At 37.2% G+C, this 18486-nt stretch overlaps 1 non-coding gene across 1 annotated transcript; it reads left to right on the forward strand.

The window, feature by feature from the left end:
• The first annotated feature begins 14822 nt into the window (after positions 1-14822).
• On the forward strand, positions 14823-14928 carry LOC129399503 (small nucleolar RNA U13). Its single transcript, XR_008627135.1, has one exon. It is a non-coding gene; the product is annotated as a small nucleolar RNA U13 (small nucleolar RNA).
• Positions 14929-18486: the final 3558 nt, after the last annotated feature.

The raw sequence follows: 18486 nt of genomic DNA on the forward strand, positions 1-18486 counted from the left end.
CCCTAGATGTGATTTATCACATCTAAGTTTGTATGCTTGGTCTCACTTTATGTCTTATAAAAAGAGAGCTTATGCAGAAATTCCTATAAGGGGTAGGAATGAGAAAAAAAGAAAGATAGTCAATTAGTGAATGTATACAGGAATTCTGCCACATTATTCTATTTCCCTTTGAATTCAACATCTGCATTAAATGCTAATTGGTAACAAATTTAATGCCTCCACTTACTATCAGGTCAATCCAGATACCCCATAATTTGATGCACAGTTCTATTTCTGTTTTCCGAAGAAAATATTCTCTGCTTGTTAAGCTCTTTAAAACTGTTTTCCAGATATTTCATAAATAAAATGGGGAAGTATTTTATCTCAATAGAACAGAGATGAATATAAAGAAAGTTTAAGTATAAATATAAAGGAAGCTTTAAGGACCATTACTAAATGAGCATAATCAGATTTCACTATGTATATGCTATGCACTTGGGTTCAGTCAAGTTCCAGAAATTAATAGATATTTCAAATAAAAATGTTAGGGAAATCACAGTGCTATAATATTTTATGTCAACTGGTTTTTAATATAGTTTCAAGATTAAAATTCACATAAGTTCTATTAAAGTTCTTCAAAGGCATCATTTGGAGAAGTGGGCAATTCTCTACTTGTTTAGGTGTGTGTGTGTGTGTGTGTGTGTGTGTGTGTGTGTGTGTGTGTGTTTTACAAATCCATGTTTTTTCATGTATGGATGCTTCCCAAGAGCAAAATACATGACCTAGCATTCCACTCGACCTCACTTCTCCAATATAATAAACTATATCTAGTTAGAGAATTCTAGATGTTCTTTTAGTTGAAATAAATTTAACATCTTGCAAACCAGGGAGCATTACTATTCCGTATCTTTACTCTCTCATCTCTGGGATCATTGAAGTATAATAATGCAGGATCTTCTCAGACCTCCTTTCCTCATATGAACTCTGCTTTAGCTACATTAAATGATGGGAAAGTTTTATGATTGAAGTCAGTGAGGGAATTTTGTAAAACTTGTTTGTCCCTCACATCAAGTCACATATCAAATCAGTATTAACGATCATATAAAAATAATTCATTTTTTTCCTTTCTGAGTCTTACATCTGTCTTTCAATTTAATCCAAATGGATATAGTATCCAGGAATAAATTATTAAAGAGATGAAATTCTGATAACATCACTTCACTTTATAAATTACTTCTTTCACAATTCCAAATGTATAAATGTTTGTGTGTATGAGTATGTGCATATATTACAACTTATAAAATGATAATAACTAACTGGTACTTAGTTAACTTATTTAGTTTTTCAGACTTTTCTTCACAGCTTTAAAGATACACTATTTTTACTCTAAAATATTTAGCATACTATTAATATGTCTAAAATACAGGATCTTTTCTTACTATTTACAGGATTTAAATGGTTTTCCCTAGATTATTGATGGACGTAGATTTTGGTTTTCACAAATACGTTAGTGTTTAGCAAATCAAGAGTAAATATTGCATTATTAAGTATCAACAGAAATTAAAACTGTGTTGTATAAATTTATTATTTAACAAGTACACCAGCAAACCAAAGGAATTATAAGATTGGAGTATTGGGAGTCTGATAAAGCAATTATGAGCATTGATTTGAGATTGTAGAAGTTTAGTTAATTAGAAAATATTCACTTGGTCCTTCAAGTATCAAGGGAGGAATGTGCTTCTCCATTGCCCAGATGTTAGAATTGGTCTCGTGAGCAATTTCTTGGATAATAGAACATCAATACAGATGACAGTTTAGAATTCTAAACCCAACTCACAAGGGACAACCCATGTTTCTTATGCTCTTCCCTCTGGCTCTTGCCTCTCCACCACAAAAGAGTATGTCTTGAATATTTTCCCATTGCACTGTTGTTCATGGATTTGCTCGAGCAGGCACCAGTAACGTCTCCATTGTGAGACTTGTTGTTACTGTTTTTGGCATACCAAATATGTCACGGTATGCACTCCACATCACTTTTTAAAAAAACTTTTTCTAATTCACTATCCATGAGCTAGACCATTACAAAGCTGTTCATAAGTAGGTTTCAGTCATGGAATGATCTAGCACCCATCCCTCCACCAGTGGAAATTTCCCACCGCCAATGACCCCTGCTTTTCTACCACTGTCCCCCAACACCCCGCCCCCTCCACCCTCAAACTCCCTCTATGAGAGGCACTGTCCTACTTGCTCTCTCTTTCCTTTTCCTTTTCTGCATTATGGTTTGCAATATGGGTGCTAAGAGGTGATGGTATTTGTTCAGAGCATTTGGTATTTTTATCGGGACGGTAAAGCTAGAGTAGATTTTCAGTTGGGTAGCTGCTTTGGGGTGTGGATGTGACTGTGAGGCTTCTGGAAATACAAGGAGGTTGGGGAGGTAGCCCATCCCGACCCCCAGAAAGCCTGGAGATTTCAATCACAAAACCCACATACCTGAATTTCCAGCAGATTATATCTTGGTGAGATCCATCCTGAGACAGTACAGTCAGGACAGAGATATGGCAGCACTTTAGGATTGTGGAAGCAAGTTACTGCCAGAGACTCTGCTTGGGCAGGCACAGACCAACCCGCCCTGCTCTGATTTATCATGTCTGGTTAGCCATGCTTGGGTCTGGGATTAGCTATGGCTTTTGACCTCTTTCAAGATTTATTTATGGGTCTCTGAAATAAGGCCAATAAATAAGCTTGTATAGCTGAGCCAGAGGTGGATTTGTGGGCATGGCTCCCACATACCTGATTTTTAGTTATTTAATTTCTTGGTAAACTTCTCCCCAAGTTGTTGGGTCCAGCCAAACGCACAGCAGCAGTTTTGGGGTATCAGGAAGCCTGAAAGCACCACCAAGCTACTGATGCATTCACCCCAAAGGTACAGGTTGACCTGATGGTGGCACCATTTCCCCCCTCCACCCTCTGACTGTTTTTGTTTTTGAGCCATACCTGGCTGTGCTCAAACTGGAGCGATAGCACAGCAAGTAGGGCATTTGCCTTGCACACAGCCGACCCAGGTTCTATTCCTCCGTCCCTCTTAGAGAGCCTGGCAAGCTACAGAGAATATCCCGACTGCACGGCAGAGCCTGCCAAGCTATCCGTGGTGTATTTAGTATGATAAAAACAGTATTTTCCCATTTGTCACTGTCACTGTTATGCCGTTGCTCATCAATTTGTTCGAGTGGGCACAAGTAACATCTCTCATTGTGAGACTTATTGTTACTGTTTTTGGCATATCAAATATGCCACGGGTAGTTTGCCAGGCTCTGCCGTGCGGGCGGGATACTCTCGGTAGCTTGCCAGGCTCTCCGAGAGGGGCGGGAAAAAAAAAAAAAACATGAAATGAATTCAACCCAGAATCTGAAAGTAGGCTAATATGAGAATATACAAAATAATTTAAAATTAATACAACCTGTAGAAATTAAATTACAAAATGCTTTATATTTTATAATGCTAATAGCTTTAATTTGTTTTTTGTTATACAATATCAACAAGTTATAAAATGTTGGAAAGGATGATGAGAAAAAATACCATTGAAAACTGTTTAAAATCTAAATTGTAATAGTCTTTCCAGAAAGTGATACTGTGTTTCCCCCAAAATTAATAATAGACTATCAAATGACCTAGCAATTACAATACCAAAAATATGTGCATTAAAAGGAGATTTTCAAAAAATAGATGATCATTCATATACAACAAAGTGTTACTAACAATGGACAAAATATAATATACAGAATGCCTATGGAATAATGGATTAAAAGTGACACATATGGTAAAATAGTATTCAGATTTGGAAAATAAATTGACATTTATGACAACATGAATGGAAATTGTGCTAAATAAGCCAGACCAAGCATATGTCACTTATCTGTGGAATCTAAATCAAGCATGATTCATTTCTGTGTCACTGTCACTGTCATTCGTTGCTCATCGATTTGCTTGAGTAGGCGCCAGTAAAGTCTACACTGTGAGATGTGTTACTGTTTTTGGCATATGGAATTCACCACGGGTACCTTGCCAGGCTTTGCTGTGTGGGCAGGATACTCTTGGTAGCTTGCTGGGTTCTCCAAGAGGGATGGAGGAATTGAACCTGGGTCGGCCTTGTACAAGGAAAACACCCTACCCTCTGTGCTATCGCTCCAGTCCCCTGCTGACTCATAGAAAAAAAAAAGAGTAAAGGAAGGGACTTGTGAGAGGATTGGGTGATACAGGTCTGAGGATACAAACTGACTTACAAGAAGAATAAGTTCGGAGGATGTAATGTATAGCAACTAGTTAATTATATGATACTATGCACGTGAAAGTTGCTGGGAGTATTTTTTTTTAATTGAAACACCATTAGAGCAGTTACAAAGTTTTTGGTTTAAGTCTCATCTCCGTCATACAATGATGACACACCCAGTCCTTCACCAGAGCACATTTTCCACCACCAAAAGCCCCAGTATCCTCCCAACTCCACACCTTTCCCCCTACCTGTGTGGCAGACGATTTCCACGTTATTCTCTCTACTTTGATTACATTCAACATTTTGACACCAAACCCACTATTATTGTTTGGGATTTTACCCCAACACTTAGATCTGCCGAAAAGGCAACATTAGACAATTTGTTTTCTGATTATGAATTGCATATAATAACTATGAATTCTGATTATGAATTGCATATGATGATGCATGGCCGCAATAGCAAATAGATTTTGGAATTCTGAAATTTTAATAATTAAATCTGGAGAGGTTTCTGCACAAAGCCGCTGGGTTCCAAGCTTTGTTTCTGAGTCTCTGGGATCACGGCAGATAAGCAGCTCCATCAGCTCGATCAGCAGCTAGAGGGCTAGTTCGTGGGTGCCAACTCAGGATCTCATAGGGCTGGGGGGAGGGGAAGGGACTTCTCATAAGGTCACTGTGGGACCCTCCCTGGCTGTCCCTAAACCTCTGGAAGATGGCGGCAGTGACTGACCTGCCAGGGGAAACAGACCAAGGCATGAAACCCATTCCCACCTGGGTGGTCCTGCATCAGAAACCTAATGCGTATTCCTGCCAAAAGCCGCATGTTTGATATTCAGGAATACAATGATCGATCACCCATCCTCCACCAGTACAAAATTTCCACCACCAATATCCCCATTATCCCCTCCTTTTCCTTATCAGTCCTTACTCTGCCTCTATGGCAGACAATTGTTCAGATACTCTCTCTATAGTTTTGGGCATTATATTTTGCTTGGATATTCCCACCACCATTCAAGCCTGCCTTCTAGGGGCAGATGCTAGATCATTTATTTTCCATTGCTCACTTTGTACATCAGGAAAAGTCGTGTAGCCATGCTTGTAGAAGCTCATGGTCGCTGGGATTCCATCTGGAGAAGGCGGGGAGACTGCACCTGCTCCATCTGGGGCACCCCAGTGATATTGGCTCAGTTTGGGGCCCAAAGCATTCTCCGGTGTTGTGGTGCCCATGGGCCAGGATTCTTCTACTGAGCATTTCTTAAAATTTCTCGTGATACATACAAAGTCAAAGTCAGGGGATCGATATATTGCTTATCATAAGCTTGTCGTCATTCTACAGATCATATGTATTAAATTATCTCATTTAAACATAATGCAAATATTTTAATGACATTCAAATATCCTTAAGTATGTTTAAACACATCATAAATATATTTAAATATACTTGCCAATTATTGCTCAATAGATAAATGATGTCATCACTCAAATAATTCAATTTCATACTCTTACAATTTTCAATCTCAACACTTGCAATTTTCATAGGCACAGCAAAACCAGAGGATGGTATTTAATGCTTATATATTTGAAGAATATGTAATTCCATTCACATTAGAAGAACCTACTTAACTCTAGTGGTTTCTGTTCTATGTACTTATCTTAGTTAAAACAGTAAGTTTCATTGTCCATAAAGCATGAGCTGAAAAAATCTACCATCCACAGCAGCTTCCGCTTACCCTGCTTAATTCTTTAAAGGGCTATAACTAAAGTACATAGGGGAGTTGACCTAGCCTTCATTTTAGGGATGTAATTGCTAATTTCTTGAGTCCTCCAGAAGTACATATAATAAAATTGGTAAGAGCTCTACCATCAGTTAATAATTGAATATTTTCATATTTGAACATACCATGTTCTTCTAGTCTGTCAGTCTCCTGAAACTTTATTTTCCAATGAAGAGTATGTTTTTTTATTATAAATATTTAGAACATTTGACACATATAATTCTACACACAGGATTCTTCACATTTTCATGACTCCAATTTCCAGAGCCCAGAAATCAGAATGGGATCCTTTATTCTTCATCTTACTCCTTCATTCTTTTCTATTTCTGCTTCCTCACTCCCCATCCCCCTTTGAGTAAAGTTTGAAATCAAGGATTATCTTTAATGCAGTTTGTATAGGCAACATTTCAAAGTAAATGAAATATAGAGAAGGTGGTAAAATGGATCTGGATGGGGAAGTTGAATATATAGTTTATACGATTTGAGGGGTTTCTTGAGAGAAAAAAATAAGGGAAAATTTATATAAGTACTCTTTTTTGTGGGGGTAATGCTAGGTAGAAAAAAATATGAAATGCTGAATAAATACAGTATCAGAAATGGTTGTTAAAAAAGAACATTTAAAGCAACTGATTTCAGAGGAGAGATAGAGAACCACAGAACAGATAAGAAGAGGAACTATGTAAAGTGATTGCTTTCTCTTATGACCATAAAGCATGGCAATTGAGAGGAAAAAACAATGGGATTCAAGCAAAGGAAGTGGAAGGCCCAACAAAATCTAGATATCACCTTCAGGCATTTGGTTATATGAATCTCCTCTTCCTGTTAATGCTATTATAAATAGATATGCATGAAGCAAAAGAAAAAAAATAAAACCCTCAAATTAAGAGTAAATAACATGCTCCAAAATTTGTTACTGAGGACACTACTACAAAACAACAGTATTTGGACTATAATACATGACGTTTTTCATAATCTGAATTTTAATAAAAATTGGGTTGGAGAGATAGTACAGAAGGTACAGCACTTTCCTTGCCTGTGACTGACCCAGATTTGAATCCTAGCACTACCTAGCATCCCCTGAGCACCACAAGAAACAAGTCTTGACCACAGAGCACAAAATAAGCCCTGAGTACTACCCTCTGTGCAACCCCTTCCATAACAACACTACAATAAAACTTTAATACTAAAGTTGGAGAAGCCCTGATGTATTTTAGTGAGCTGGTAGTATGTGGTTGCCCAGTAAATAATGGAATGACATTGCAGTGACAAGATCCTATATTACAAATTGAAGAGATTTTATTCAGTCCTTGAGCTCAGGAGATTTGAAGCACAAAAGAACTCTAATATTACCCACTGAATGGTCAATGCAATTATGTCAGGAATTTATCAATATGTTTTGCCTCATTTTGTCCAACTGATTGTCACTGATTCAAGTGATGAATCTTCAGGGAATAAGACTTGTTTATTATCATCCTTTTGCTGCCTTAACCTATTACTCTGATTTTACTTGCATTTAGGAGAGATTAGGTGTCTTCAAAGGAATTAGGGTACATTGAGAAAAGCAACCAGTATTTATTACTGACCAAATTTCCCAAATTATTCTTGATATTAGTAATCACTCTTCAGGTAATTACTTGGGATATTGTGTAAGTACTATTGTTATGATGTCATTATTGGAAAAGAGGTCAGACTGTTTTTCTAGTCGGAAAAAAAAACTATACTTTGACCAAAATTTATAAACATAAGCTTTATAATTACAAAGTGTAAACTTTTTTTTGCTTAATTTTAAACTATAATACTTAAAACAGACACTGCAATTTATGAGTTTAATATCTATTTAATTTGCAAAATTATATGATATATCTTCCAAAAGTCACCATTTGCAGACCCAATCTTGCCCCTACCAGTACCAGTATAAGTTTTATCAGATCAAAATATAATAACAACTGAGAATAAATATTTAGAACTCTTAATTTTATTAGAAATACTTAAAATAGTTACTTTCAGTGCTTTCCTATTAAAACTTAAAGTTTCAAACTTTAGTGATTATCTTGACCATCCAGTTGTTATGAGTATTCACATTCAAGGAGAAATATCAACAAATAAAAATATTTCATACAAATGGATGCTTCTTATCAAAGAAAGACAAAATCTTAAGAGAGACAACAGATATCCACACTGAAAATACTGGGAAGAGAAAGCCATCAATGTTGATTTCACTCTAGGACATTTTCATTAAGTGGGAGTCTTGAAGTTGAATCAGAATGGAACTGATGCAAACTCAACAATGAAACACTATTTTTTTTAAATTTATTTTAAACATTTCACATTAAATCAAATTTAACCATAGTCATTATAGAGCATTACCACAATAGTACACAAAGAACTTTAACAAAAGACAATAGAATACAACCTTCAACAAGTTAAATGAAACTCTACTATGTAAATAAAACTTAAACCCTGCTGCTAAAAAAGGTACAGACTTGGAGATAAATAACATGTGTTTAAAAAAAAAAACACAGTCCACAACTAAATAACATTCTTTGCAAGAGAATACAGATATTATACAAAATTTCAGAATCTTGTTAAAATCAAACCATGATGAGTACAGCACAATTCACAAGACAAAAATATTGGCATTATCATCTAGTTCTTTAATTTCAGTTGTATTTTTAAATTTTTTATTGAAGCACCATGTGAAAAGTTACAAAGCTTTCAGGATTAAGTTTTAGTCGTAAAATGATCAAACAACCATCCCTTCACCAGTGCACATGTTCCACCACCAAAAATTCCAGTATACCTCCCATTCCACCCTTCCTTCCCCCCGCCCCCCCCCCCCCCCCACAACACACACCCGATTGTTTGGATGATGATTTTCACTTTACTTTCTCTTTACTTTGCTTACATTCAATATTTCAACAGAAAACTCACTATTATTATTTGGAATTTTCCCCCAACCATTGGACCTGTCGAAAAGGCATCATTTGATAATTTGTTTTTCCATTGCTGAGAATGAAGAGCATATGAAGTTGCATGGCTGCTGTTGTGTAAAATAAAAGACATGGCATATGGATACCAGTTCTCTCTGCAGAGATAAAAAATGGATTTTTATTTGACTCCATACTTCAACCAGTAAGGAAACTTGTAAACTTCTAGTATTTAAAATTTACTGTGTTCCTCAGTCTTTACATATGTGTATCAACACTGAATCACTGTACTGTAAGTGGAAGTATAATATATATCCAGGTATAATATAATCAACTAATTAAACCATGTCTAATTAAAGTGCTGTTTTACAAAGGAAAAAAAATTAAGAGTACAAAGAACTGGATGTTAACTTGACACTTGATATGCTATAATTTCCTAACTTTTGTACTATAGAGATTATAGAGGTTATCACAAGCTTTTGAAATTTAAGCTGTGGATTTATTTATGTAGAATCTGGTTTTCAAAAAAGGAGCACTTAAGTGACAATACCAGAAATCTAAACAGCAAAACTATGAACATAGCAGTATATTTACACATATATTTCCTTCAATGTTAGTGCATTGATAATAAATGCCTGTTACTTTCTACAGTACTTCTTTTACTAGAAAATACATTATCCAGTAATGGGAATTTTGAGGTTCTATAGGCAATAGGCTTTCCATAATTCCTTTTTATATGTAAAACCTAATTGGAAACTAAAGGACACACATGTTTGTACATAATCTGGATCTTTAATCACTTCTTACCATGTTGGAAATAATGAAACTGATGCAATACTCAATGGTAAGACAATAATTTGAACAAAATAACTTATTTATATCATCTATATAAATAGAGTTAAATAAAAATTTAATTGGAAATAAAGTATGTATTTTTTGTAGGGTGAGTGTAAATAATTTGACAGGAAAAGGTGGGTACAAAATTACAGAGACAAATATCACAGAATCACTGTATCACTGTCATCCCATTGCTCATTGATTTGCTCGAGTGGGCAGCAGTAACAGCTCTATTGTAAGATTTGTTGTGACTGCTTTTGGCATACCGAATACACCACGAGTAACATGTCAGGCTCTGCCATGCAGGTGAGATACTCTCGGTAGCTTGCCAGGCTCTCCAAGAGGGGCCGAGGCATCAAACCCAGGTCAGCCGTGTGCAAGGCAAACACCGTACCCACTGTGATATCGCTCCAGCCCAGAGAGAGAAACAGAGAAAAATATAAAAAACAAAATACAAAAAACAAAATAAAGCTAATATTAGAAATACATAAAATGAGGTAGCTGTAGTAAAAGATTTTGAAGTGTGCTGTACATATCACAAGTGTCACTGAGAATTCTTGTTAGAAATGCAGATTGTTGTCTCCCACCCAAGTCTGTCACTGCCACTGTCACCCTGTTGCTCATCGATTTGTTCGAGCGGGCACCAGTAACATCTCTCATTGAGAGACTCATTGTTACTGTTTTTGGCATATCCAATATGCCATGGGTAGCTTGCCAGGCTCTGCCGTGTGGGCTCAATACTCGCGGTAGCTTGCTGGGCTCTCCGAGAGGGATGGAGGAATTGAACACGGGTCAGCCGTGTGAAAGGTGAACGAACGCCCTACCACTGTGCTATCACTCCAGCCACCCAAGTCTACAGAACCAAAAATTTAATCAGTAGTTGTAGGATAACAATGGTTTCTCCTTTCTCCCTTGCCACAGGGAGCTTAGGTTTATAGGGTTACACCCATCACAGTGCTAACATTCTTCTGCATTCATCTATAAACTCTTCTCTGTGCTCTCTTCCCCAACCAGTCTATCACCTTTCTCCCCTAATCAGACTCTGTTAACTTGTAAGGCGAGATCCTTCTAAGACACTTGATTGTGTTTATGAGTGAAATATTGCCTTTCTTCTCTCCTTATGTCTTTTGATAGTTTACTTTAAGCAATGTCCTTTTTGTATAGACACAGGAAGACAGTTTATGTTATGCTTTTGCAATTTGGGACTTAATTGACTTTGAATAATATTTTCACTCCTGGACATCTGCTTTCTCAACTTAAGCCTCAGTTGCCCTTAGTTCCTAGCACCCCAAAAGCAAGATCCCGACAAGGAACTGAATTGACCCAGGGCAAGCTGTGAGCTACCCTGATATCAAAATGGGCGAGGCCAAAGTGCCACAATATTTATTTATTTATTTTTTTTTAATTTATTTATTTTTAATTAGAGAATCACCGTGAGGGTACAGTTACAGATCTATACACTTCTGTGCTCACACTTCCCTCATACAAAGTTTGGGAACCCATCCCTTCACCAGTGCCCATTCTCCACCACCCGTAAACCCAGTGTCCCTCCCACCCTCCCCAATCCCATCTCCCCCCCACCCCACCCTGCCACTGTGGCAAGGCATTCCCTTCTGCTTTCTCTCTCTAATTAGCTGTTGTGGTTTGCAACAAAGGTGTTGAGTGAGTGCCACAATATTTAACTTTTAAATATTAAAAGTTAAAAACATGCTCATGGAAAAATTCTGTCATGATCCAAAACATAATGACAAGATTAGACCCTGTAGCGTTAGGAAAAGCTAATCTGGCCTAAGCACTGTAGTCTGAGATCTATAGCAAGATGGCCCCAAGAGAACAATTCTATCAGCTTGATGTATCTCTTTTTTGTGTCCACACAAAATGACTAATATTATGAATGTGTGTTTGTTGGACTAAGGAAAGGAGAAACACCCATAGATGGAATTCAGTCTTGGGACTGAACGTCTCCATTGTGAGACTTGTTTGTTTCTGTTTTTGGCATGTTGAATACACCATGGGTAGCTTGCCAGGTTCTGCTGTGTGGGCGAGATATTCTCGGTAGCTTGCTGGGCTCTTCGAGAGGGGTGGAGGAATCGAACCCCGGTCGACCCGAATGCAATGCAAACGCCCTACTACTGTGCTATTACTCCAGCCCTATAGTAAATCTACTTCAAATATTTCTAGCAATGTCATTCTGTATGAGCACAGTAAGAGATTTCAAACTTAAAGTTTGGTTCTTTCTTAGGACTTTTCACTATATATTTCAGACCACAGTCATCAGACCAGGTTAGTCTTCCTAACCCCAACAGGGTTCTAGTCTCATCATTACTTTTGGATCATGACAGCATTTGTCTATGACCATGCTCTCAACTAACAGTTGAGTATTGTGGTGCTTTGGCCTGGCACATTTCGATGCCAGGTAGTTCACAGCTTGCCCTGGGTCCATTCTGTCCCTCATCGGGACTCTGCTTTTGGGGTGCTAGGAACTAAGGGTAACTGAGTTGAGAAAGCAGATACCCAGGAGTAAATATTATTGTAGTCAATCAGCTCCCAAGTTACAAAGCATAATATTAACTGTCTTCCCGTGTCCATACAGAAAGGACATTCCTTTAAGGTAAACTAAGTTCCCTGCAGTAAGGCTGAAAGGACAAACCCAATGTTATCCTACATTTCTGGTGAGCAAGGAAAGCTTTGTTTTTAAGGAAGAAACACTTGGTTTATTAAATGGAGATTCTCTAAAATTTGGGTTTATTTTTCAGTGTATTGTGGCTGCCAGTTTAAGAAACATCTGTTAACTATTACAGAACATTAAAAACATAAATTTTCTTTGTTTGATTTGGGCACATCCATACGTGTTCAGGTCTTCCTTCTGGCTCTGTACTCAGGGATCACTCCTAGCGGATCCTGCATTCAGGTGGGCTGGGGGACCCTGTGGAATCAAGTCTGGGTCCGCTGTAAGCAAGGCAAATGCCCTACCTCCTCTACTATGGCTCTAGTGCCAAAATTACAATCTTTCTCATGAAAGTCTACATATGTCAAAGTGCCTGCTTATTTATTGTTCTATAAAGTTTCATCGAAGAACATACTAAAAGGGAAAACTTGGAGTCCTTCCCCGTATCTGCAAAATCATAAATTCTGGATATAGTATCCTATAACCGCATAATCAAGTCTTTATGTGATTAAATAAGTCATATTTGGTTTATTTAGAACTTTTCATATAACCTTACGCTTTTTAGATATACAATCCTACTAACTCTAAGCACCCTTAAAGTTTCATCGTTTCCCTTCATACTTAATCTCTTACTGCCAGCTCTAGCTCTAGGAAAGAGCATTTTATGTCCCTTTAATTTTGCATTTCCAAACGCAATATATGAAATCACATAATATGTAAACATTTGAGTATAACATCACTCACTATAAATGAAATTGAGAATCATCCATGTGTATTATTAATGATATCTTTGTGACTTTTCTAGTTGCTAGTTTGTTGACTTTAGCTTTATATAACTACCAGAAAATATACTTGACGTAATTATATTCCTTTTTTAAATAGACTTATTGTGACCTAACATATAATCTATCCAAAATAATGTTACATGTAGATTTAAGGGTAATGTGAATGTTCCTTTTTTTTTTTTTTTAATTTCGTTGGTTTGTTTGTGGGACATAATTGGTAGTGCTCAGGGAATTCTTGTCTCTTTGTGCTCAAGGATTACTTTGGTGGGGTGGGTTGCCAGGTAATAAACTCAGGTCAGCTACATACAAGGCAAGTACCCAGCCCACTGCACTATCTTTCTGGTCCCAGATAATGCAAATATTTCTGCTGTAGTATGGAATATTTTGCAAATGACTCTTAGGTACATTTAGCCAACTGTGTTATTAAGATCTGTTGATTTTCACAATAGATAGTTTATCCAGTGATAAAGCAGAAATTTAGCTATTTTTATTTCATTGCATTTCTGTCACCAATATAAAGCTGACAGCAAAATAAGACAGACAATGGAATAAAAGAAAATAATAGAGCATAATTCCAATTAATGTAATGCCATATTTTAATAAAGTATTAATAATGTATTTAGCAGTATATTAAAAGATATATATGATGATCAAGTGGGACCATCACTGGGGTGTACAGATGATTTGATATCCGCAAACCTTTTAATGTAATTCACATTAATAAAATGTTTTGCTTTGTTTTTAAAGAGGACTGTTATATGCTCAGTGGTGCTCAGAGTTTACCCCAGGCCCTATTCTTAGGGATTACTCCTGATAGTGCTCAGAGGACGCTGTGCAGTACTGAGTACTGGACTGGAGTCAGTCACATATAAAGCAAACGCCTTAACACCTACACTATTTGTCCAGCCACCGCACTAATCAGATGATTAAAATTATTTTATCACCTCAATAGATACAGATATTTTGAAAATGCAGCATAGTTTTTGGTTGTTTTGTTTGGGCTGGTGCTCCGGGCTTACTCCTACAGGCTTCGGTTGCTGTACATGGTGTCAGAGATCCAGCCCTGTTTCCCACATGCAAGGTAAACACTCTCTAACTGTGCTACCTCATCAACCCTAGTCCTCTTTTTGTGTTTTTATACTTCCCATGAAATTTAATTGTTTTATTTTAGCTCATTCTTTTAAGTTTTGATCACAATGTTTTGTGAAAGATATTAAACTAGAAATATTGAATAGAATAATTATGTAGTGTTTATGTGCAAAACTGTTTTTCTTTCTTCAATGAGAGTGGAGGATGGAATTCATCTCATCAGACATTTTGTTGGCTAGATTTTATTGTTGCTTTCTTTACCTTTGGTGCACCACATATTTCCAGTAACTGCAAACTATTTTTTGTGTGGTGATGGGGACTTAATCTGGGAGACAGACATTCGACCTCTGAACCACTTCCTCAGTTCTCAATCACGCTAATTATGTCTGGTATTCATAAGGGAGACTGATTGTTGAAGATTTCTCAGTGTTTTTGACTCCCTTGTCTTTTAGTTATGACTTGTAGATCTATGCTTAAGAGGCTGCATCTTGAATCCTTTCTGGTTCATAAGCAAAGTGATTTCTGTGTTCACACAAATTTGTGTGACATGTGCCTGTCTTAATACTTGTTACACACTTGGCGCAATACCCAGCTAATGTGAATTATATATATATATATATATATATATATATATATATATATATATATATGAGTCTGTATTGTCCCATTCTTTTATCATTCTTGGATTATAAAATCTTCTTTCTTGTTCTGTAGTGCTTATCAATGGGAACCATACCCACCTGCAATAGCTTTGTCTAGGTAAGTCATATATTCCTGAATTTAAGAGACAGGATTCTTACAGCATTGTAATCCCCTACAATATAAAGTTAACCATTTCAGAAGAATTTATTACAACCTATTCCAGGGTCAAGGATCCTCAAATGATATGGATGTCAGACTAGAGTGGTATATAAATAAATAGCATGACACTTTTTATTTATATAAATAAATAAACTAATGGGTAACTAACAAGTTTACCAATTGCAATGTACTAGGATATAATACACATTTTTCAGATAGTTATCACACTCTTTCTATCTTTAAATTTGATGCAATGCACATTGAGTGAAACCACTCAGTAATATAAATACACAAACCACTTAGACCAAAACCAGTTCCCTTTCCATAATTCCATTCATTTCAGTCAGCATTTCCCTTTTGTACTATTTATTTACTATTATTTACTATTTTCTATTATTGCTACTTTTATAGTTTCCGGGAAAGAAATTTCTAGAGTCTTGAAATAAGCCTTAAAATTTTATTGGTGGATGGCTTTGCTTAATTGAATCCCTCTCTGCCTGAGAGTAGTTATTTATCAGGAAAGGTACTGTGACATGCAATTCCCTGAGGTATTCCTGATGTTTTCTAAATAACGTATTTGAATGGCTTGTACTCTGTGTGATAAAAGAAGTCAATCAGGCAAGACAATTCATTTGGATAATTTAGAAAATTATATATGAGAAAAGAGGATCTATACACAACGACAATTCAAGGATTCTCCGTCAAGGGTGCTGGTCTCATCGATCCTTGCTTCTAAATTCACATAGTCTATTTGTCTCTTGGGCTGAAGTGTTGATAGCTAAGAGTAATGATGATAATAGGGAATATAGCTTTCCCAAAGATGGTGATAAGATATGCTTTGAGAATCCTTTCTGTGTCAGCCAAAGTTTTCTAATAGACTGATATGAAAGTAAAAATATTTCGGTTGCTGAAGTGTCTAATTTGGGGTTAAAATTTTAAATATGTGAATTACCTAGACTTTTTATGCCAGATACATTTTATTGATTTAAATATGTATTATCTAATTTTCCTGACCACAACATTGCTCATAACAAATCCAATTTGATACTTCAACAATTTAGATATTTTATAATTCTGAATCAACCTTTGGGAATTTTTTAAATTTTTATAGTTTTACTGAAATATGCTGCTGCTTGTTTAGAATAAAAAATTAGTTTACACTAATCCCTTAGCTAATAAGTTAGATATATTAATCATGTTGACACATTTATGTTTCCACACTTTGCATAGTTCGATCTATTTTAAAGTGATGATGGCATTGCTGTTGTTTATATAATTAGTGATTTTTCTGTCTATTTGTATTCCTTTATAGAATCTGAATATATTTGCTACATTGTGCTTAAATAATAAAATAAAATGTATATGATGGGGCCAAATTAATCAATATGATTCCAATTTTGGTTATATAAGTACATATAACTAAAGAAAACTGGTTATGTTAAGTATGTTAAGAAAAAAAGGGAGCGGGCAGGGGCGCTTCACCGCACGAGGCACTGGGCACAGGGCTGCGGTGCTGTCTCTCCCGCCACCCGCTTTCAGTAGTCTCCAGCCGCTTCCCCCACCCCGGGGAGATTGATGGCGATGATGAGGCAGGCAAAGGAAGGAACAGAGCCAAGCTAGTTGTTCTCAATTGCAGTTTATTCCAATCTCCTCTCTATACAATCCCGTCTGCGCGTTCCCCTGGAGATCTCTCCTGCCCCCGGAGAGACAACAGTGGAAAGCACTCCTAATTGATATTAGGTATTGGATTCTGTGAGGGTCCCGACCTGAAATAAGACTAGTGAGGTTAGTAAACAGGGGGCCCAAAAGGACACATGCCGATCAAGGGCAACTTTATTAACAGCCATGCTGGTTTTATACCTTTCTTAGCAGGGGGTTGGTATATAAGTTGTCAATCATCAGGGAAGTGTCTTCTCAGACCAAATAAGGAAAGGTTCAGGGTGTATTTGGTGGGCTTACAGCATTCTCCAAGAGTAGGTTGAGAAATAGTGGGGAGAGGAAGGCAAGGGTTTATCTGGCAGGAGCATCTGGCAGGAGGAATGCACAAGGCTTTTAGTGTAGAGGAAGGTATTCTACTTCAGGGCTTTATGGCTTCTCTTAGTCAACTGCCCTGGGCTACTTTTACCTCTTGAGTTTGCCTATTCCCTTTGTCACAAGGGCACCTTTGCCTCAGGTCATGCACAGCTGGTAATGGAATTTTCCGGTTTGTCCAGGGTAAAGGTTTCGGGGTCCTCTTTTGTTCAGGGTCCTGAGCAGTCCCCAACACCCGTCTCTCTCTCTGTTCTTCTCCCCGAACCCCCTCATACAGCCACCTTAAATCCCCCAGCATCAGGGATCAGGGCTTACACATAGGTGTGGTTACGATCAACAGGGGGTAAAGTTCTATCCCTTAGGGGATGTTTCTTCTAGGACAAATTCTCTTTCAGCAGAACACCCGCCCAAGAACCGAATCCCATGGGTGTGTTTCTCCTCTCCTTGTCCAACTAACATATAAGCATTCATAATATTAATCATTTTGTATGGACATAGCAAGAGATACATTAAGCTTATAGAATTGCTTTCCTGGGGTCATCTCAATCTCAGACTACAGTGGTCAGGCCAGATTAGTCTTTCCTATCCCTAGCAGGGTCCTAGTCTTGTCGTTGCTTTTGGATCATAACATGACATGTCCATGACCAAGCTCTTAACATATAGTTAAGCATTAGGCACTTTGGCCAGGTCCATCTCGATGCCAGGGTAGCACATAACTCACCACTTGCCCTGGGTCCGTCCCATCCCTCATTGGGACCCTGCTTTTGGGCGTGCTAGGAAGTAAGGGCAGCTGAGGCTTAAGTGAAGAAAGCAGATGCCCTGGAGTGAATAATATTTGAAGCCAATTAAATCCCATGTTACCAAAGCATATTAACAATTGTCTTTCTTTGTCCATACAAAAAGGATATTGTTTTAAAGTAAACTATTCAAAAGACCTAAGGAGTGGAGCAAGGCAATATTAACTTACAATACAAGTACACTGTCATAGCAAGGTCTGACCTTACAAATTAACAGAGTCTGATTAGGGGAAGAGCTGAATGACTAGTTGGGGAAGGGAGCATAGAAGTGATTATGGATAAACAAAGGAATGGGAGTGACTTGGGAACCTTGATGGGCGTGACTGATATACCTAAGCTCCTAGTGGCAAGGGGAGCAGGACATACCAATGTAGCCTAGAATTGTTTAAAGATTATTACCAGATAAAGCTAAAGTGTTTATAGCAAGGGAGAAAGGACAAACCAAAGTCAGGCCTAAAATATTTAGAGCTATATTCCAACACGTCAGCATGACCATCTATAACTATATACATAATTTTGTATATATG

This window comes from Sorex araneus, chromosome 11, assembly GCF_027595985.1.
Source record: "Sorex araneus isolate mSorAra2 chromosome 11, mSorAra2.pri, whole genome shotgun sequence".
NCBI classification, from domain to species: Eukaryota; Metazoa; Chordata; class Mammalia; order Eulipotyphla; family Soricidae; genus Sorex; species Sorex araneus.